The sequence below is a fragment of the Ambystoma mexicanum genome, chromosome 3p (genome assembly GCF_040938575.1).
Source record: "Ambystoma mexicanum isolate Mex_15411 chromosome 3p, UKY_AmexF1_1, whole genome shotgun sequence".
NCBI classification, from domain to species: Eukaryota; Metazoa; Chordata; class Amphibia; order Caudata; family Ambystomatidae; genus Ambystoma; species Ambystoma mexicanum.
The window spans coordinates 915084464-915104753 of record NC_090925.1 but is presented as its reverse complement, the minus strand read 5'-3'; the positions used below and the strand labels follow the sequence as shown (position 1 = coordinate 915104753).

The 20290-nt window shown below is 45.2% G+C and overlaps 1 long non-coding RNA gene across 1 annotated transcript in view; it reads right to left on the bottom strand.

Annotated features, from left to right (window-relative positions):
* Positions 1-20290, bottom strand: part of LOC138579649 (uncharacterized) — a 472376-nt gene that overhangs the window by 85123 nt on the left and 366963 nt on the right. The window contains exon 4 of the long non-coding RNA XR_011304109.1: positions 17191-17250. This is a non-coding gene — a long non-coding RNA (uncharacterized lncRNA). The remainder of the gene's footprint in view (positions 1-17190; positions 17251-20290) is intronic.

The window sequence follows — 20290 nt, the reverse complement described above, 5'->3', positions numbered from 1 at the left end:
TTGCTGCCGTCTCCTCCCTTTTTTCACTGAGGGTACACTCACACCAACCAGGGAAGTGGGGTTCTCCTCGGCTTCTCTAACATCTCCTTCCCCACCAACACTTTGGTAAGGTTTTCTTTTGACATCCTCCCTCATTCCTGCTTTGTTCCCATTGATATTTGACATTGAAGTAGTTGCTTGTTTACCTTACAGCACCTTGGGGGTTTCCGGCGTTCCTGTATCTACCACCTGTGACCTCAAGGACTGCACAGGGAGTTTTCTATATATCTCTCTGTGTGGTACTTGGGGACGGAGGCTTCCTAATCTTCACAACTATCAAGTCTTGACATTGAGTGACTTCTAGATAAATGGTAAAATGTTCATCATTTAACTGTGATTCGAGCACTGACAAGTCTTCCTCACATTCTTTATATTGATGCATGGTATTTTCTTCCTCACTCATGGCTATTTCTGCTTCATCTAGAATGAGTGGTTCTCCAAGTGGTTCTTGGCTTCATGTAAGGGAAGGTTGACTACTCCCAGGAGTGTCTTTATCTAGTTGATCTTCAATTTCTTCCTCTTGTTGGCATTCATTGTCCAACATTTCGTTGTACTGTTTGAAATTGTCATTTTTTATACTGCCTTCATTTGGTTTGAATGCAGCTTCAAATTAGTCATAGTCACCCAATAATTCTTATTCTTTTCTTCAAGGTTTAAAAAGTTGGAGTAGGGCCATGTAATACAATTCTCTATGTTATAGAGATTTAAATGATAACTTCATATGATTCATTAGTCTGGGTTTGGTGATTTTCACTAGGCTTCCTTCACAAGTTGAGACTAAGTATTTGCCAGTTGTCTCATTCGATGTTAAATTGTTTTTGTAGCTGCAGTTTTGGGCAAGGTCATACAGAGACATGTTTTCTAAAGCAGTACTTCTCTTTGGGTAGTATGTGTCAATTAAATTGATTTTTAAAATGTCTAGTCTGTTGGGATAATTTGTGGCAATGGTTTCTATCTCTTGGTAGGATTTTTGTACTGTTTTTAGGAAGATTCTGGACCAAGGTTCAGCCAAACAATGTGTTCAGATTTGCCATATAAAGCTGTACCTTTTAAACAGATTGCAGCTTAGTAGCACCGGCATTATCTATGGGAGAGCATTTTCATACCGAAGCTGTACAATTTGTGTGATAGTGTTTTGTCAGATGATATGTCATTCCAGTACTTCTTTAGCTCTACTTTTGTATTTGTATTTATTGTTGCTTATATAGTGCTTTACACCAACGCGCTGCACATTTTAACAACAGGATACATATGACAATAACTTTATAACAGTAACGGTAGAAGCAATTTACAAAATAGAATCAGATCAACAAAACAATAAGTAGATCAATTAACTGGATAGGAGAAGAAGAGTAGTGTAGTAGAAGTGCGAGGGAGAGGGGGAGGGGAAAAGGAAGAGGGGGAGGGTGTAGAGGGAGATGATCAAGGAGATAAGGCAAGGTGGGAGGGGAGCAGGAAGGGGGAATGGAATTAATGGCAGGGAATGGAGAAGGAGAGATTTGAGGGGCTAGGAGATGGAAGGAGCAGAAACGGGATGTGGCACAAGGGGAAGGAGGAACAGTGAGAAGGAAGTGGTCAGCCGAGCGAAGGGGGAGGAAGGGAGTGTAGAACGAGAGGAGGGAGGAGAGATAAGGGGGAGCAAGACTGTGGAGAGATTTAAAGACTAGGCAGAGAAATAGAAATTTAAGTTGGGAGTGAAAGGGAAGCTAGCCAAGGGAGGAAAGGGAAGCAGAGATGGAGTCACGGGGGCAGAGGAGACAGAGGGTGCGGACGGCAGAGTGGTAGATATTTTTAAGGGGGGGGGAGATGTGAAGTATGTAGTCCAAAGAGTAAGGAGGAGCAGTAGAAGAGGCGATAGAAGATAAGGGAGGAGATTAAGAGTTTTGTAGCATGAAAAGTTAGGGAGGGGCAGACTTTGCGAATATTAAAGAGATGGAAGCGACAGGCACGAGATGTGAAAAGGTGAGAGAGGAGTCAAAGTGAAAACCTAGGTCTCGAGCATGGTCAGAGATGGGGAGATTAGAAGGGGGAAAATGAATGAAAGGAGGAGGAGACAGAGGGGGAAGAGAGTTGGAGGGGAAGAAAACTACTTCTGTTTTATCATTGTTAATGGAAAGGAAGCGAGAAGACATCCAATTTTTTATTGCAATAAGGCAGGAGGAGAGTTTAAGGTGGAGGTCAGTAGAGAAGGAAGAGAAGGAGAGGAAGAGTTGAGTATCATCGGCGTAGAAATGGTGAGAAATGCCAAATGAGTAGATAACCGGGGCAAGGAGGGAGGTATAGAGTGAGAAAAGGAAAGGGCCAAGTACTGAACCTTGGGGTACTCCGTATTCCAGAGGTTGGGTAGGAGAGGAGCGGCCTCCCCAGGAAATAGTAAAAGAGCGGGAGGAGAGGTAAGAGGAAAGCCAGTTAAGAACAGAGTCTTTGAATCTAAAGGAAGAAAGAGTGTTGAGAAGAAGGGGGTGATCGACAGTGTCGAAGGCAGCAGAGAGGTCTAGAAGAATAAGGACAGAGGATTGCTTCGAGTGTCGTGCTGAGAGGAGGGAGTTAAGGATGTAAGTGAGGGCAGTTTCAGGAGAGTGTTTAGGACGGAAGCCGGATTGAGAGGGAGAAAGGAGAGAGAGATTAGTGACAAAGGTTGAGAGTTGCAAGTAGGCCAGGTGCTCAAAAAGTTTAGAGAGGAATGGGAGAAGTGAGACAGAAGTTGGAGGTGAGCAGGGGGTCAGCAGAAGGTTTCTTCAGAATAGGAATGATAGTGGCATGTTTGAAAGTGGAGGGGAATGGGAAGATAGCAGAGGAAAGGCAGGTGTTGAAGAAAGAAGTTAAGTAAGGAATAAGAAGAGGGTAGATCTTAGGTATAAGAAGGGAAGGGAAAGGGTCAGTAGGAGTGGGCTTTGGAGAGGAGGATGGAAACGTCAGAAGGGGAGACAGGGGAGAAGTCAGTCATGCAGGTAGAGGGGGAGAAGGGAGAGGGGGAATAAGAGGAGGAATAGGAGGAATAGATTTTTTGCCGAAGGGCAAGGATCTTGAAAGAGAAGAAGTTTGCAAAGTCAGAGGGAGAAAGAGTGGAAGAGGTTAAGGGATCATGGGTGGGAGGAGAGAGAAGATGAGAGAGAGTTTGGAAGATGCGGCGAGGGTGGAAGGCTTGGGATTGGAGAAGGTTGGAGTAGTAGGAGCGCTTAGCTGAGGAGAGGCAAGAGTCATAAAGAGAGTGGTAAGAGAAATATGAGGTTTGGTTGGAAAGCAAGGGAGATTTGAGCCAGAGTCTCTCAAGACGTCGGAGGAGACGCCGGATGGAGAGAAGTTGAGGAGAGAGCCAAGTTGAGAGGGTTTCCGGGTTGGACTGAAGAAGGAAAGGGGGTGAAGAAGATCAAGAGAGGAGTAGATAGAGGAGGAGAGAGTAGAAAGTGCTTCATTGGCCGATAGTGAAGAGAAATCTTGGAGAGAGGGGAGAGAGGAAGAGCAAGTGTCGAGAAAAAGGAAGGGATCAAAATTGCGAAGGTCGCGTCGTGAAAAGAAGGAGGGGGAAGACTTAGGAGCAGAAGGGTTGGGGAGGGGAGTAAGTGAGAAGGAGAGAAAAGCATGATCGGAGAGATAGATTGGGAGTGTGGAGACAGTGGAAGAGGGGTAGGAAGAGTTGAAGATAAGGTCAAGAGTAGAGCCAGAGGAGTGAGTGGGAGAGGAAGGAAGAGGGGAAAGGAGGTAGGAGTCAAGGATGGATGAAAGGGGAGAGGATCGAGGGGGAGAAGGGAGGTGAAGATTAAAGTCACCAAGTACAGTAAGAGAAGAGGGAGAGATGAGAGAAAGGAGATGATCGAGGTCATCATAGAAGGAAGAAAGAGGGCCAGGGGGACAGTAAATGATTAGAAAGGAGATGGGAATTCAAAGGAAGGGAAAGATGGAAGAGATGGGGGGAGGAAGAAGGAAGGTATTTAGGATGGAAGAGGAGGCCAATACCTCCGCCACGGCCAGAAGGGCGTGAGATATGAGAAAAGGAAGAGGAAGTGGTGGAGAGGGAAGCAGGGACAGTGGTGTTGTGAGGAGGGATCCAGGTTTCAGTTAGACATAGGAAATGAAGATTGAGATGAAAGAACATGTCTAAAACTGCTGCAGTTTTATTGCAGAGCAATGTTCATGAGGCTGGAGGGTTGAACAGAGGGGGGTATAGAAGATTAGGGTGGAGAGAGCGGGTATGTGGAGAATGGGTAGGGTGGAGGCCTGGATTAGGGAAGGGAATGGACATGAGGAGGAAGGAGAAGGTGAGTAGGAGAGGAAGGGGAAGGCGGGGTGAGGGAAGGAGGTGAGGGGAGGGGAGATGAGGGCTGAGGGAAAGGGATATGGCAGGGTACATTACAGAGGGAAAAAAGAGAGGAGAGGTGATGGGGTAAGGAGGTAGGGGAGGCAGAGCGCAGGTTTGCCGATGGATGCCCTCGTCTGAGGAGTGCAAGTGGACACTGAGGACCAGAGAGCAGAAGCAGCTCTGGGGGCAGGGCTGGGTACAGTCAACGGGGGACCAGAGATCCTGATGTTGAGGAGGACTGGAGGAACAGAGGGAAATAGAGGATCAGTGGAGGAGGGGGGACAGTGAACTTGTGGACTGTAGGCAGGTTGTAGAGGAGGCCTGGAGGTATCAGGGACATGGGATTCTGGAGGCAGAAATGCTGATAGATGCCCCCGTGCGAGGAGTGTTAGTGGGCACAGGATAGTAGAGTGCAGAGGCAGCTCAGGGGGCAGGGGTGGGTACAGCCGATGAGGGCCCAAATGGTAAAGGTGTTCTGACAGGTGGACACAGAAGGCCAGAGAGCTGAGGCAGCACAGGAGGGCAGGGCTGGGTACGGCAGACAGGGGGCCCAAAGTGGAATGGGTGACCTGGCCTTTGAAGTTAAGGAGGGCAGGTGAAGTTCAGGAGGGACTGGTGAAGGAGTGCAGGGGGTCTTGCTGGGCTCAGATGAAGTGGAGCCCTCCGGAGCTACAGGTTGTCGGCGGAGCAGATGCAAAGGCCAGGCAGGATGAGGGAGGAAGAGGTGATCACACCCACCGCAAAAAGTCAAAGTCTTGGTCCGGGGTGGTGGTTGGGAGAATATGCAGTAAGTACAAGGGCCTCAAGTAGGTAGGAGCTCAGCTGCGGGGACCCGAACAGTAAGGAAGGAGGAAGCGACCCTTCTCACCACAGAGTGCCTGCACACTAGATCCGCAGCAGAGGGCAGGCAGAACCCCAGGTTGACACAGGGGACTGGGATCAACGCTGTGGCAGGCAAAGAGACCAGTCGGGTCGAGGAGCGAGATGGAATTGCACCTTCAGTCACTCACAGGCAGCCCCGGCCGAGGAGAAGGGGGCTGGCAGGCTGGAAGCCTCTGTTAGCAAGGGCAGAGGCTCAGGCAAAGAGACCAGGCGGGTCATGGAGCGAGATGGAGTAGCTCCCTCCGTCACTCACAGGCAGCCCCGGCCGAGGAGAAGGGGGCTGAGGAACAGTGGGCACCCACCACAGAACTCTGGAAGCCTGGGCCAGATGAAGAGTGCAGGCTGGCTGGTACAGTCGATCAGAGTCCAATTACACAGCGGAGCGGGAAGACTCACCCAGCGGAGATACAGAGCGGAGACCACTCTTGCAGTAGGATGCAGGGTGCCCAGGCCCGATGAAGAGGGTGGGCTGGTGGCGCGGACCACCGGGGTCCACACCTATGGCAGAGCGGGAGGACACCACAGGTAGAGACACACAAGCCTGCTCAGGAGGGCCGATCAGAGCCGCAGAGGTGGGGCCCAAAGGATACAGGAAGCCCAGGTACAATGAGGAGGGCGGGCTGGCAGAAAGACCGAAGGCCCTGCAGGCAACAAAGCGGGAAGACACGCACCTCAGAACTCTGGAAGCCTGGGCCAGATGAAGAAGGCAGGCTTGCTGGCAGTCGATCGGAGTCCAAATACACAGCAGAGCCCGAAGACACACCCAACAGAGACCACTCCCTCAGTAGAATGCTGGGTGCCCAGGCCTGACGAAAAGGGCAGGCAGGTTGGCGGGCTGGACGGTGCAGAGGTGGGTCCCAGAGTATACAGGAAGCACAGACACAACGAGGAGGGCAGGCTGGCAGAAAGACCGAAGGCCCCGCAGGCAGCAGAGCGGGAAGACACCGGAGAGAGAAAGCAACAGGCCGCCCCGGTGGTCAAGTTCAGGAGTCACTGAGGAGCAGGCGGGCAGCGGATATCTGGAGGTGCGGAGGAGCAGGTCCCAACGGCACCCGCCACAGCACACTGGTGGCTCGGCCCAGGGGGAGTGCGGGATGGTGTAGAGGATCAGACCTCGCAGACTGCAGTGGAAAGAGGCTGTGTCAAGGCTGTTTTCTCCACTTTGGTGAGATGGACTGTGACATATATTGCAACTGCTGTGGAATTGCCTGCAATGTATTGTATGTCTAAGTTTGTATTCCACAAGAGAGCAATTATTGCATTGTAATCATTGGTGTACTTGGATGCTTTGTCCGTTTTAATGTTGTATGCGTTTTAGGGGATTTGCCTTTTACGCTGTGTCTAACAGAAGTCATGAAGTTATATACTTGTGCTTTTTTGCAAACAGGTCTAGGGAAGCCAACGTGACATTTGGTATAGTATTTGCCTTCGTTTTTATATCTACATCAGCATTATTTGCCACACTTATGTTTTTGAAGCATAAGATTTGTGTATGTGGGTCACTATCTGTGGTTTCTGGAGGGATGTTGCAGGTAATGTATTTTTCATTAAACTGTAAAACAGTGGTTTCACTATCATGGACAAATTTAGGAGCAACTTTTATCCACAAAATCATGTGTGATGCTCCTCTTCATTGATATTATTTCTTCAATAGAAGTGTTGCCCTTCTCCGAACGGAGGGGTCGTTTTATTTCAGATAAAGTGCAGCATAGCAATGAAGCAATGGTAACAGTACCTTGGTACACTGACAGGGTCAAGAGAACAGAGTTCTCCTGGTGTTTTTATATCTATTCTTTATTTATCTTGGTTTGCAGTGCATAAGAAGTCGTGCAAGTCATCCTTTGTGCATGACTCTACATGATACATGATATTGGAACCAGTATTCTTTTGTACCACACATGTTTGCCAAGAGATTTGTGATACTTGACTGCAAAACTTCATCTTTGTCTTTTATCTTTTGAAGCAGTTGGGTAGCGGACATGTTTAAAAAGTTAGAGCATGTGTTTAATGTGTGTGCAACTCCATAACATGGAGTTGCTAGTTCACTTTCGAAGTGGAGGTGGAAAATGTTAGACATTTTGTCTAAATCTGGGGTCTTCAGAATTCATTCTTAAAGAACGATATTCTGATGCACCAATTTGTGTGGACCTTTCATCATGTCTTCCTCCTTTTCGTTTAGGAAAGGGTAGAGGAAAAGAATGTGCTGCTACACTTTTTTCCCATATGCTCATTGGGGATTCTTTGGCCTGATGCATTTGATATGTTTCTAATGCAACATCAATTTTGTCTTTGGAGTGTAGTGGGTGAATCGGATATTGGTCAAAAATGTTGGCTGCAGTAACAGGATCTACACGTTCAAATTGGCAAGTTGCTGGAGAGTCTTGAATTATTTGGGTGGTTTATCTTATGTTTTCCTCTATGTTTACATCTCTTAGTGACTTTACGTTCCAGTTAAACAGCAGGCACTCACAAGTCTTCTGGCTCTTGCAGTTCAGTTCAGGGTAAGTAAGGAAAGTCCCCCCAGGTGTCCAGAGGCCAGTAAACTGGGCTCTGTGCGACCCAGGGGGCCACCCCCTGGGAAACCGCTTGGGGAAGAAAACCCAGAATCAGCCGAAGGTGGTGAAATTCTTCTGAGGTGTTATCCAACTTCTTGATGGCAGAAGAAGTGAAGATCTTAGTGCGATAATAGGAGTCCAAGAAAGGAGGAGCCTTCTTATCCACAGATGACTGCAACAGGTAGGAGGATTCCGCTACCAGAAGCTGTCGAAAAGAGGATGCAAGCAGCCGGGACTCTGCTAGTAGAAGCTGTTGCATTGAGGAAGGCTGCCGCGGGGTACAGACAGAATGCGAAGGAGAGGAAGAGCAAAGGAAAGGATGAAGAAGCGGTAAGAAGCTTGAAGAAAGTAAAAAAAAGGGTGTTGATATAAAACAGAGGAAAAAATGAAAAAGAAGCCGATAGGAGAAGAGCAAAGGTAAACAGGCAGGGCGCCGCGAAGAAGACAGAGATCCAGAGAATGGCAGAAGGAAGGAAAAGAAAGTGTCGACGGAACTGCAAGATCGAAGGATAGGAAAAAAGGGGGCAGACAGAGAATAGTTAGCTGAAGGGAAAGCAAGTGTGGAAGAAAAGGCAAAGGAAAAAATATGTCGGGAGCCAACGTACTGAAAGAGGAACGGAAGGGGGAATTAACGAATGGAATAGAATCGCAAGTGTAGGTGGAAGCAATGCTATTGAAGAAATGGAGTAGCAATGCAGTTACCTGTCTGCCTCGCTTGAATAAGTAGAAGTGAGGAGGTTGAATCTGAACGTCCTCCGTCTTGGATGGAAGACTAGACTTGCAAGTCTAGTTGGTGGTAATGTGACCAAACAGCCGCCATCTTGGATTCCATCGAACAAGGCGAGGATGCTGAATCTTCCACTGCCTCCAGAAATATCTAGGGGCCATTCTGACAGTTTGCCCTCCCCGTGGAGTGGAAGGCCAGGGTTTCCAAGGATGGAACTTATGGAATCTTCGCACCAAAGTAGGAGCATGAACTGCGGAGGCCGGTTTCCATGTTCGATCGGAGGGTCCATATCCTTTCCAATCTATGAGATATTGTAAGGATCCTCGGTGATATCTGGAATCAGCAATGGCTGACACTTCATATTCAGGACCATCAGAAGTGTCTATGGGCGGAGGTGTGACTGTTCCTTGTCTTCGGAATCTGTCAGGCACGTGAGCTTTCAGTTGAGAGACATGGAATACATTGTGGATTCAAGACCAGGATGGTGGTAATTGAATTCGATAAGCCACATTCCCAATAGCCTGGAGTACCTGAAAAGGACCAAAGTATTTAGAAGATAATTTCGAAGGTATCAATCTTTTTGGAAGGAATCGAGATGATAACCACACAAGGTCTCCTTGATGATAAGTTGGCTCTTGAGATCGTTTCTTGTCTGCTTGTATTTTGGTTCGTTGTCTGGTGTCTTTCAGGGTAGTAAGAGCGAGTTTATGTCCGATTTGAATGTCCACAACCAGCGCATCAACTGTAGGAGAACTTGTAGATTCGGTAGGTGCAGTAGGAATTACCGAAGGATGGAACCCATAGGTACAGTAGGAAGGAGTCATTTTGATAGCTGAGTGCCGAGAGTTATTGTAGGCAAATTCGGCAAATGGTAGTAGAGCATGCCAGTTGTCTTGAGCTGCAGAGATAAAGCATCTGAGGTATTGCTCTAAGAATTGATTCAATCTTTCAGTCTGTCCATTAGCTTGTGGATGAAAACCAGAAGTAAGATCATGTTGGATTCCTAGGGAATGGCATAAATTCTTCCAAAATGCAGAGATGTATTGTGGTCCTCTGTCAGAGAGAATGCTTTTCAGTAACCCATGAAGGCGAAAAATAGTCTGTAGGAAACAAGATGCCATTTGAGCAGCAGTTGGGAGTTTTGTCATGGGGATGAAATGTGCCATCTTTGTCAAAGAATCAATGTTTACCATAATGGTGGTGTTTAGATTAGAAAGAGCTTGTTCCACTATAAAGTCAGTAGAAATCCTTTCCCAAGGTTGATTGGGTAATGTGGGTTGAACTAGCTTTCCCACCGGTAACTTCCTTGGGGTTTTTTCTTGGAGACATACGGTACAGGAAGAAACATAGTCTTGTACATCCCCTAATAGAGACGGCCACTAGAAAAGGCGACTGACAAGTTCATGAGTGTTCACTATACCTCGGTGACTAGCCGTTTTATGATCGTGGCACATGTGTAATACCTGTTTCCTAAGAGAAAAGGAAGGTACATATAATTTTGTATTGTGGTAATACAATCCTTGTTCTTCCTTGAGTTGATACTTTTTAATGTCAGCTTCCTGGATACCTTGCACTTCTCTCCGGACATCCTGAAGAAAGGTGGAGATAAGGAAAATATAAGCGGCTTGAGGTAAGATATTCTCCAAGATTCGACCTTCTTCAGGTTCGAGACTGCGTGATAACGCATCAACCAACTGGTTGTAGGTTCCTGGAATATGTGTGAGAACAAAGTCATATGAAGAAAAAATATAAGTCCAACTGGCTGGTCGACTGTTTTGACATTCAAAATTCTGGAGGACCTTCATATTTCGATGATCGGTTCTGATGGTGATGGGGTATTTGGCTCCAATCAAGAGATGTCTCCACTCTTAGCAGGCTTTCTTGATAGCTAATAGTTCCTTCTCTAAAACAGTGTAGTTTTGTTCTGAAGGAGATAGTGACTTTGACATATAAGCAATTGGATGTTCTACGCCAGTTACAGAAGCCTGTTTGAGTACTCCTCCGATAGCCGAATGTGAGGCATCTGTCTCTAAGATGAATGGTTTGATTTGATCAGGTAATCTTAATATGGGAGCAGTGGAGAAGGCTTTTTTGAGCATTTCAAAGGCTTGTTGAGCGTCAGCAGACCAAATAAATCTTTTCCCTTTTTGTAACAAGGTGGCCAAGGGTTTGATGACTTCAGAAAAATTAGGGATGTATTTCCGATAAAAGTTGGAGAATCCCACAAACCTTTGTATCTCATTTACTCCTTGAGGTGCCTTCCATTGCAGGATGGATTGCACTTTTCTGGAGTCCATTGCAGCTCCTTCTACTGAGAGGATGAAACCCAAATAAGGAATACTGGTTTGATGGAAGGAACACTTCTCTAATTTGGTGAACAAATCGTGGGTTTGCAGACGATGTAGTACTTCTGTGACGTGTTTGATATGTTCTTGCAGACTCTTGGAAAAAATCAGAATATCGTCTAAATAGACTATCAAAGAATGGAGAAGTAAATCTGAGAATATGTGATCCACAAACCTCTGGAAAATGGAAGGAGCATTCGCTAACCCGAAGGGCATCACACGATATTCGTAGTGCCCAAAGGCTGTACGAAATGCGGTCTTCCATTCATTGCCACTCCTAATCGCACCAAATGGTAGGCTCCTCTTAAATCAAGTTTAGTGAACATGGAAGCCCCTCTTACGGCTTTGAGAATGTCTTGGATAAGAGGTAAAAAGTATCTGTCCTAGTGAGTGACTTTGTTTAACCCTCTATAATCAATACAGGGCCTGAGCTCTTTACAATCCTTTTTTGGTATAAAAAACAAGGATGCCCCAGCCGGACTTTTAGATTCTGTTATTAGTCCGTTACGCAAATTGGTTTGCAAGTATTTTCATAACGCTTCCTTCTCTAGACCTGATAAAGGTATATATATGCCCGAAGGGAATCTGAGCATCAGGTAGCAGATTGATGGCACAGTCGTTCTTTCTGTGGGGAGGCAATTGGTTGAATTCCTCATTGGAGAAGACTGCATGACACTTTTGGTAGCAATCAGGTAATAAATTTAAGTTCAAAACCACAGGAGAAGTATTTAAGGAACTTTGATGACATGTAGAGGTTTGCACTCCTGCTGCACTGTGTTGTAGACATGAGGAAATACAGAATTCGGATCCCAAAAACAATGTTCCAGCTTTCCAATTGATATAAGGATTATGTTTAGTGAGCCATGGGATGCCCAGAATGACTGGGTACTGTGCTGCTTTTATAAGATCAAAGACGACCTCTTCTGTATGTGTAGAAATGTTCATAGTAAGGACAGAAGTGTTATTTTTTATGGGTCCTGAAGATAAATGAGTCCCATCAACTCCTTCAACTCGTACAGCAGTTGCCTTATCTATACGAGGTATCTTGTTTTTATAAGCCCAATCCGTGTCCATAAAAAGACCTGCCGCACCACAATCCACCAGAGCCTGAACTCTGTCGATGTAATATCCTGAAATTGAATTGTTATTGGCAATATCACCATTTGAGGTGAATTAGCAATACACTCCAGGGTACTTTTCACAATGGACCCGTTCACGGTTCCCTTCATGAACGGGTGGAGGCATTTGCCGAGCGCCGTGGAGGGACCAGGTTACAGTCTTTTAATACATGCTTGTCTGATCCACAATACATGCACAACCCCAAGGTACGTCTCCTATTTCTTTCTTCAAGGGTAAGAGGCCTCGAGTTATACCTATTTGCATAGGTTCATCCTCTGTAGTATGGGGCATCTTTATAGCTTCGTTCCTTGAGGTTGTTGGAATTCCTTTTGGGCTTCCTTTCCTTTTTTCCAGATTTCTTTCCTGAATTCTATAGTCCATTTGTAGGGCGAGAGTAATAATTTCTGCAAGATTGTGCGGACGGGGTACCCGAGACAGTTCATCCTTCAGGTCATCATTCACATTTCTGTGAAATATGGTTAGGAGGGCATCATCCGACCAGGCACTCTCGGTGGCCAATTGCTTGAATTGAGTGATAAAGGCCAATAGTTCCATATTCCCTTGTTTCAAGTCAAGAATGTTTTCTTGGGCTGTAACCACTAATTCTCTGTGACCAAACATAGCCTGTAGGCTATTTGTGAAGCCGGCTAGGGAGTCCAAGAGTTGGTTATTGGTGGTTACTAGAGGTGAGGCCCATGCCAGCGCGCTTCAAGACAGGTTAGATATCATAAAGCTAACCTTGGATCGGTCAGTCCGGAAAAAGGCAAGTTTTAGGGTGAATTGTACAGTGCAGGAGTCTATAAACTCTTTAAGTATTTTAGGGTTTCCTTCATATTTCCCCCTTGGTAGAGGTCCGGGGGGTAATTCTGTTCTGGAGTTAACCATTTGTCAAAGCATGGTATTTTCATTCCGTAGAGTTTGTACTTCAGTATTTAGGTTTTGGACCGCAGCCACCAGTTGTTTGATTTGTTGATCCATTTTCTCAGTGACTCTGTTTATTTGGGCATTGCTATCTCTTAGTGACTTTACTTTCCCAGTTAAACAACAGGTACTCACGAGTCTTCTGGCTCTTGCAGTTCAGTTCAGGGTAAGTAAGAAACATCCCCCCAGGTGTCCAGAGGCGAGTAAACTGGGCTCTGTGTGACCCAGGGGGCCAACCCCTGGGAAATCCTCTTGGGGAAGAAAACCCAGAATCAGCCGAAGGTGGTGAAATTCTTCGGAATTGTTATCCAACTTCTTGATGGCAGAAGAAGTGAAAATCTTAGTGCGATAATAGGAGTCCAAGAAAGGAGTAGCCTTCTTATCCACAGATGACTGCAACAGGAAGGAGGATTCCGCTACCAGAAGCTGTCGAAAAGAGGATGCAAGCAGCCGGGACTCCGCTGGTAGAAGCTGTCGCAATGAGGATGGCAAGTAGCCGGGAGAAAGGAGGAGGGGCAACCCGCGGAAGGCTGCCGCGGGGTTCAGACAGAATGCAAAGGAGAAGAAGAGCGAAGGAAAGGAGGAAGAAGCGGTAAGAAGCTTGAAGAAAGTAAAAAAAAAAGGGTGTTGATATAAAACAGGAAAAAATGAAAAAGAAGCCGATAGGAAAAGAGCTAAGGTAAGCAGAAAGGGTGCCGCGAAGAAGACGGAGATCCAGAGAACGGCAGATGGAAGAAAAAGAAAGTGCAGACGGAACGGCAAGATCGACGGATAGGAAAAAAGGGGGCGGACAGAGAATAGTTAGCTGAAGGGAAAGCAAGTGTGGAAGAAAAGGCAAAGGAAGTAAAGACATCGGGAGCCGATGTGCTGAAAGAGGAACGGAAGGGGGAATTAATGAATGGAATAGAATCGCAAGTGTAGGTGGAAGCAATGCTATCGAAGAAACGGAGTAGCAACGCAGTTACCTCTCTGCCTCGCTTGAATAAGTAGAAGTGAGGAGGTTGAATATGAACGTCCTCCATCTTGGATGGAAGACTAGACTTGTAAGTCTAGTTGGTGGTAATGTGACCAAACAGCCGCCATCTTGGATTCCATCGAACAAGGCGAGGATGGTGAATCTTACACTGTCTCCAGAAATATCTAGGGGCCAATTTGACAACATCTTTGTAGTATTCATTGCTTTCTTTTAGATATTGTAGGGGTTGTCTAACTTTGTATAAGTCGGCTCGTTGTTGCCGAATCCTTTTGTCTTTTGTTGGTACACCATTAACTAATACAATCAAAGATTGATCTATTGGTCATTGTACTCCTAGAGTTTCTAAATTTTATTTAAGATCTAATGGAAATTATACTAATTTGCCATGGTTGCCCTTTAGTAACTCGGGTGGAGGTAATTTGGCTGATTTCGGCTTGAATGGGTATTATAGCTTGAAATGGGTGTTCTGTTTGGACTATAATGCTCTCATACAAGTTATTAATTATAGCGCAGGATGGTATTAGGATATTGTCAAGCTTTGTGTTGCAGTACGTGCAAACTGTTGAGGGGTCAGTTATTTTATATTTAGTTTCCGCTGTTAGATATAAAGCTATTTGGTACCATTGGGATTCCTCATTGTCCTCTATTTTGTAGGCTATATCTACTACTTTTGTGCTCTTTTTTTATAAAGAGTTCTCTGACAACATACACATACTTGGTTTGGTATTTCAGCAGATGTGTTTTGAAATGTAGCTATTTTTTTGATGTCTTTGTTAGGATGTTGGTGTTTATGAGGTTTTTGGTAATGTTTTCTGAAGTTACAGAATTTTCAAATTCAACTTTAGTTCCAAAGTATTTACTTTGTATATGCTCTATTTCTTGAAGCAGGTCTTTGGCTGTTCAATGTAGGAAAATGTTATCTACATTTGACAGTTCTAGAGCAGAACGTTTTGCATAGTATATTCTATGCACAATATTTGGTATAGCAGAATGGAGTGTTCCTAACATTTTGATGTGGTGGAAAGTGCTTTTACAAGCAGTTCCTAAAATGTTGGTTAATGACTGTCCTTGAAGTCCAGTGTGGCTGCGCGCTGGACAAGAGACCATGGTTTGTAAAGTTTTCATTTTAAATTTTTCTGTTAGTTTTACATAGTGATTGAGGAATTGTCGTAAAGATTTAAAGGATTGTTGGCGTACGTTACACATTGAGTTACATGTCCATTTGTACCCTGGCCATTTTCTTGGGGAGAAAGGAGCATTTGTTGAAAGTTTGTTGGGGATGTTTTTTCTATAAGGGTTTATTTTGCCATAATGGTGTCTTCTACCATTTCCTACCATCGACCATTATGGTCTATGGCAATTGTTTTTTGTTGTTCTTGTTTAAAAGCTTCTTCATTGAAATCTGGTTCTATGCTGCTTGTATAAATCCATTCACCATCACAGAAGTTTGAAAAAGGTCTCTATATTGACACTGTACATGTTTAGGAGTACTTTAGGCAATTTATTGATTAATTGTGGTTGTTTTGTTCCCTTAATTCCCTTCGTTCCCTCCTCCTTCCCTCCTTCTGCACTCTCTTCACCTGAGCTGCCGGAATCGTTGTCCGTAGACTGTAGGTTTCGCCTGGCCAGGTAATCCTTCTCCCTTCTTGGATGAATGTGCTTGTCACGGAAGGAAGCCACAGTTACCGCTAGGAAACAGCAGTTCCGTGGCCCCTTTTCCGGAATCAAGCCGGAGGAAGGGAAAAACCCAATCGGGAAGAAAAAACCCTTCAGAACATTTGAGTTCTCTTCTTTTTCCTCTCCGTAGGTGTCGGTGAAGGCTGAGCAGAAGCGAACAAGTAGAATGGCGTGAAGATGGGGCAGCGCCTTTGAGAGGATCGATGAGGAAAACAATGCTGGCAGATGAGACTTCCGGAAGGTAAGCCGGTGACGGGTGAGTCCGCCCAGTAGCTCCGAAAGAGAGAGCCAGATCTGCTAAGGAAAGGAATAGAGGGCAGAAAGGGATCCGGGGAGCCCAGCCAGAAAGGCGGAAGAGAAGGGAGACAGAAACAGGTAAGATGGAGAAAGGCAGGTCTGGAGAAAATAAAAGAACCAGACCTAACGAAAACACAGGAGAGCACCCAAAGGAAGAAAGGCAGGCGTTAGCAAAAGCACTTCGCAAGAACAGCGAAGCGGAGGACAGCGGAGCGAGGAAAGGCCGCAGCAAAGCAAGGAGCGCCAAGCCTCAGGAGCGCATAAACCCAGAAGGAATACTTCCGATGCGGGTTGCAACGCGGAGTCTGCTGGGAACAAGGAAGTTTTAAACTCCCGGCAGGCACCGCCCAAGGAAATGGCCGAGAATGATGACCATAGAAAGAGGACTAAAAAACACTGCCCCTGTGCTGCCACCTTTAACGTGGAAGAATCCGCCAATCGCGGCGGCGGCGGATGACATTCATTTAGTTAGTGGTTTCATTCTGTTTGAAATCAATATAAACAATGTTCTCTTTAGTAGAAAAGCTGGTCAATTAGAGCTTTGAGAATTAGTCTCCTGCAGCATTGTTTAAGGGTACATTGTGACTTTTCAGCTGCTTTTACAAGATTGTGAAGAACTCTACGGTGGAAACTTTTTTCTAACATACATTTTTTGGATTGCTTTACTGTGTTAAAACTGGTAGATACTGTGTTAGGTTTGTGAGTCGGTCTGCTTTTCCTTGTACATATTTTTTTTACTTTCAGTTTTTGCAAGAGGGGCCTTAACTTTTTTAGTGGTTTAGTGTTGTTGAGTGAGGTTACTAGCTCTTTTGTTTTAATGGTTTCTATAAATTGTTTTAGAGGTGGATGGCTATATGGTTTGGTTTTATTCTTATCTGCTCTATTTTTTCTTTCTTTTCTACAGAGTTGCTTTTTAGTAGGCATGTTGTTGTGTGTGTGGGGAAAAGAGAAAGTTTGCTTTGGAAAGTTGTGTAATGTATATGCATGTATTGTGTATCGGTGTGTGGGTATGATTGTAGAGATTAATACAGCACTGTTTGATCGTGAGGTGGTATATTAGGTATCATTGGGAAGGTTGTGAGAGTAAGAGTCTGCAGGGGTGTGGTGGCGTTGGTTTAGTGAGTAAGGGAGTGTTGGTGGGATTGAATCTGTAGGGACATTGTGCTGTTTTCATGAAAAGAGTGGGTGTTGCAATGGTGATGTTTAGATGGGAATAGGAGGAGTGTGAATGGTGCAATGTAATGGCTTAGAGTGAAAGACATTTTGGTTCAAAAAGAGTAGTCTGGTGTAATATATAGTGGAACTGTTCTGCTGAAATTACATGCATAAATATGGTACATTAATGTACTTACTTTGTAGGATATGAAGGGTATTCTTTTTTTGGTTCTTGCTTTCGGCAATGTGCTTCTTTCCTGTAATTGTAAAATAAAGTTAGTGGGGATATGTGGTGATGGTATTTGTATTTGCATTCCTTTTATTTGTAAAGCGCACCTGGCCCTGGGGCAACTGGGCACATATCTTAGGTTGGGTTACACATACATGAGTAGAGAGTAAGTGTACAATACAAGATAGTGCAAATATAGGAAAAAAAAATGGACAGTTATAGTAGGAGGTATATACAGTTCATTTAAAATCACATTTACAAAGCAGGTATATACAGAAGAGAGCCTGATTACAATTGGAGGTGACCAAGGTGATGCCCCCGTAGTGAGTAAGACCGCTACTTGGTGATGTTGTCACAATCATGTAACCACAGTTTATTTTTACATCTGAAGGCGTGGAAAGAGGTTTCAAGCCTAAGTGGGTTGTGCATTGAGTTCCATAGTTTCGTAGCTAGCACCGGGAAACTGCTGCCACCCGCTTTCTGCAGTTTGAACATAGGGAGGGCAATCCAGTTGATTTGGGCAGTTCTCTGCGGTCGACTGTAAGTGCGGGGTAAAAAATGTGTAGCAAGGTAGGTGGGAGCCTGGCTAGAAAGGCACTTATGGGTGAGGGTAAGTGTTTTCAGTGAAATTCTCTGGGCTACTGAAAGCCAACCCAGATTGCATCTGCTGTCTGATATGTGGTTATTTCTTGGTATGTTAAGGAATGCCCTGATGGCATTATTCTGGGTGACCTGCAATTTGTTAAGGTTCCATTGGCTGGTCCCCAGATAGAGAGTTTCGCAATAATCAATTTTGGACATGAAAAGTGTTCTGGCTAATATAATGCAATTACTGTGGAGCGAAAGGGGCGACATGCGGTGATGAGTTTGCACGTGTAGGCCGCAGCTGAAGTAACAGAGTTAGTTTGTCTAGCAAGTGACATGCTGGCAACAAAGTAGATAGCAAGGGTTTTGGTATCCTTGGAGACCTTGATGGTGTTGCCGTCGCTGATGAAAGACCTAAATGCCAGATCAAGTTTGCTAAATTGAAGTTGTGAGCCAAGGATGAGGAGCTCTGTTTTGTCATCGTTAAGACAAAGCTCATGTTGAGCCATCCAGCCCTGGATAGCCAGGTAAACGTCATTCAATGATTTAGTGTCCACAAGATGTTCTCCAGTGATAGGGATGAGTATCTGGGTGTCATCAGCATAATTCGTGTAGGTGACACCCAGATAATCAAGAGTATCAAAGAGAGGTTTAGTGCATACATACTTGCCGGAAACGTGGCTTTTGGCTCTGATCAAGTGTGGTAATCGTACTGAAAATAAATTATTGGGCATGGCATCTGTGATCGCTAGATATCTTGTGGCCAGGGCGTGCTAAGTGGCTGGACTGTATGGATGGATGTGAACAAAGGGAATTCATGTATGCTTCTATGCTCCCGAGTATCAGTAGGCCATTTGATTATTGGGGTCCGTATAGACGATATCGGATGGACATGGCACAAGCTGGACAGTCTCCTGGAGTTACGCCCGTTAGTCAAGATTGAGCTGGACTACGAGAGTTTTCTGGCTGTTTGATGTTGGGATTATTATCGCATTTTTGAGATATTGATATGGGTAGATGGGATGATAGAAGGAGGGACATTATGTGTGGTTATGTTGGGAGGGCAAGTTGTGAGACTTTAGTTGGGGTATCGAGGGAGGGGGGAGATTTGGGGGAGTTGTGTACTTACCTGAGGATTGTAACTTTGAAATAATAAAGAAAGGTTGAAAAAAAAGAGAGGTTAAGTGAACACATTATATAGTGTAGGCGATACACGGGAACCCTGGGGGATGCTGCAACGAACAGGAGAGGGCTCGGTGGCTGCAGAGGGGGAGAAGACCCACATAGATCTGTTGTCAAGGAAAGATCTAATCCAGGAGGTGGCAGAGTCAGAAAAATTGGCCGCTGAAGTGAGGTGTTGGCAGAGGATACGGTGGTTGACTAGATCAAAGGCTGCCGAGAGGTCCAATAGGAGCAGCAGAGCCAGTTTCCCTTTGTCTTTCAAATCCTCAATTTGTGTTTTTAAATAATGAGCGCAGTTTCAGTTCCGTGCCTAGGCCGGAAGCCTGATTGCCTGAGACCAAGGAGTTTATTAGATTCCAGGTACTCCTGTATCTGAAGGTAAGAAGCGTGATCCAGAATTTTAAGCAGGAACGGGACCGTAATAATAGGCCTGTAGTGTAGATGGTAGGTATAATAGGATCGAGGGATGGCTTTTTGAGCAAGGGGATGACCCACGTATCTTTTAGGTTGTCAGGGACAATGCCTGTTTTAAAGGATGTATTGATGAGGGAGGTGATAAAAGGGGCTAATTCATGTGTAGCATCCTTGATAGTGAGTGCAGGGCACAGGTCGCCTTGGCAGTTTGACGGTTTGAGCTTGTTAATGATGTTCTCAACCTTAATGGTACTAAGAGGCATGAAGCTGAAAGGCTTGTAAGTGGGGAGGGTAGAAGTGGTGGTGCGAATGGGAGGAGGTGGCTGGTCGTCAGTCCGGATACAGGTTTGTTTAGCGTTTATTTTGGCCTGGAGTGTAGCAATTTTGCCCAGGAGAGCGGATTGTATATTTGTACACCAAGTACTGTTTTTGCTGCAGGTATCAAGGGGGGTTGCAGGAGATTCAAGTTCTTTGAGAAGCTTGAAGATCTCTTTGGTGTTGGATTTGGCTTCCATAATGTGATTGTTGTAAGTGTCTTTTTTAGCCTGAAAGATCGCCTCTTTGTAGTTAAGGGACGCAATGAGCAAGGAGTCTTTGTTAGCGTCAGAAGCAAGGCTTTTCCAACCAGATTCAGCCATACGTTTTAATATGCGGAGTTCTCTTAGGTGAGGGGTGAACCATGTGTTGAGGTGAGCTCGGGGTTTAGGTTTTCTAAGTTTAATTGGGGCAATGGTGTTCAGTGCTTTGAGCATGGACTGGTTAAAGGTATCAACTAATACTGTAGGATCTGTGCAATATGATACAACGTTGTTTAATAATGGTTGAATGAGAGGGAGCAACTTTTCCTTAGTAAAGTCTTTTTTGTTTCTGGTTTGAATGGCAGGGGT